Source organism: Otolemur garnettii, unplaced genomic scaffold (assembly GCF_000181295.1).
Source record: "Otolemur garnettii isolate 467f Iridium unplaced genomic scaffold, OtoGar3 scaffold00425, whole genome shotgun sequence".
NCBI classification, from domain to species: domain Eukaryota; kingdom Metazoa; phylum Chordata; class Mammalia; order Primates; family Galagidae; genus Otolemur; species Otolemur garnettii.
In genome coordinates this window covers 28,934-31,168 of record NW_003852820.1, presented here as the reverse complement: position 1 = coordinate 31,168, position 2,235 = coordinate 28,934, and the positions used below count along the sequence as shown (strand labels likewise).

The following is a 2,235-nucleotide window of genomic DNA, read 5'->3' as shown; positions in this document are numbered from 1 at the left end:
TTAGCCTCTTGAGCTACAGGCCCTGAGCCCAACTTTAAACTCTTTGGGCTTATGCAATTCTCCTGTCTCAGCCTCCCAAGTAGCTGGGACTACAGGCACCCACCACAACGCCCAGCTATTTTTTTGACTGCAGTTGTCATTACTGTTTGGCAGGCCCAGGCTGGGCTTGAACCTGCCACCTCTGGTGCATGTGGCTGGCACCCTAGCTGCTTGAGCTACAGGCACTGAGCTAGCATTTTCTTATTTAGCACTACAAAGTCTCTAGGGCAGCGGTTCTCAACCTGTGGGTCGCAATCCCTTTTTTTAACAATGAAAATATATTGCGGCATTAGGAAGGTTGAGAACCACTGCTCTAGGGCTTCTCTAATAATGCTAAATTCCAGCAGCCTCCGAGCATTTAGTAGGCAGCAGTATTTGTCCAAAAATGTAATAAGGCTTGGCAGCCACAGCTCAGTGGGTAGGGCACCAGCTACATACAGTGAGGCTGGCGGGTTCGAGCCCAGCCCAGGCTTGCTAAACAACAATGACAACTGTACCCAAAAAATAGCCAGGCATTGTGGCAGGCACCTGGAGTCCTAGCTACTCAGGAGGCTGAGGCAAGTGAATCGCTTAAGCCCAAGAGTTTGAGGTTGCTATGAGCTATGATGCTACGGCACTCTATCAAGGGTGACAGCTTGAGACTGTCTCAAAAAAAATAAATAAATAAAAGGAAAAAGCAAATGTGGCAAAGTGTTAGCAATTGGTAGCTCCAGATGATGAATATGGAGTATTCGTTATACTAGTCTCTTGTCTTTTTCTTTGAATTTTTAAAAAATAATAAAACATGGGCCAGGTATGGAGGCTAATGCCTGTAATCCTGGCACTCTGGGAAGCCAAGGTGGATAGATTGCTTGAGGTCAGGAGTTGAAGACCAGCTTGAGCAACAGCAAGACCCTGTCTCTAAAAAGAGCTGGGCATTGTGGCAGGCACCTGTAATCTCAGCCACTTGTGAGGCTGAGGCAAGAGAATCACTTGAGCCCAAGAGTTTGAGGTTGCTGTAAGCTAAGACGAGCACTTACCAAGAGTGACAAAGTGAGAGTCTGTCTCAAAAAAAAAAAAAAAAATTTGTTTTTAATTTATTTAAATAAAATTAAAAAACAGTTTCTTGGGGGGCAGTTTTGGCTGGGGCCGGGCTTGAACCCATCACCCCTGGCATATGGGGCCAACACCCTACTCCGTGAGCCATAAGCGCCACCCATAAAACAGTCTTTTTTTTTTTTTTTTTGTAGAGACAGTCTAACTTTATCACCCTTGGTAGAGTGCTATGATGTCACACAGCAAATTCTAACTCCTGGGCTTAGGTGATTCTCTTGCCTCAGCCTCCCAAGTAGCTGGGACTACAGACACCCACCACAATGCCTGGCTATTTTTTTATTGCAGTTTGGCTGGGACTGGGTTCAAGTCCGCCACCCTCAGTATATGGGGCTGGCCCCCTACCCACTGAACCACAGGCACCACCCTATAAAAGTTTTTTTAAAAGGATGACTGGCTACCCTGTGAAGAGAGAAAGATGATCAAAACTGGAAGCACTGTGATAAGTAGAAGGTTAAAGTAACTGGTACAGAGCAGATGCTCAAAACATTAGCTAGGCTGGACACACTGTCAAACCCAGTAGTTTAAAACATATGGGTGGGGGCGGCACCTGTGGCTCGGTGAGTAGGGCACCAGCCCCATATACCAAGGGTGGCAGGTTTGAACCCAGCCCGGCCAAACTGCAACAAAAAATAGCCGGGCATTGTGGCGGGCACTTGTAGTCCCAGCTCCTCGGGAGGCTGAGGTAAGAGAATTGCCTAAGCCTAGGAATTGGAGGTTGCTGTGAGCCATAGCACTCTATTGTTGGCTACAAAGTGAGATTCTGTCTCAAAAAACAAAAAAAAGTCCACAAAAAACTTGTGAAGTAATGAGAATGAGAATGTTCACAGCAGCCAATCTGTTGTTGTTGCAGTTGTCATTATTGTTTTAGATGGCGCAGGCTGGGTTTGAACCCTTACCTGTGGGGTATGTGGCCAGCACCCCCTACCCACTAAGCTATGAACACCACCATTTTTTTTTTGAGACAGAGCCTCATGCCATCACCCTGAGTAGAGTGCTGTGGCACCATAGCTCACAGCAAACTCCAACTCCTGGGCTCAAGCGAGTCTCCTGCCTCCACCTCCCAAATAGCTGGGACTATAGGCACCCGCCACAATGCTCAGC

General features: G+C 47.2%; 1 protein-coding gene across 1 annotated transcript in view; it reads right to left on the bottom strand.

Moving 5' to 3' along the window:
* The window catches only part of MED18 (mediator complex subunit 18), an 8,902-nt gene that overhangs the window by 1,258 nt on the left and 5,409 nt on the right, over positions 1 to 2,235 (bottom strand). The window lies entirely within an intron of this gene.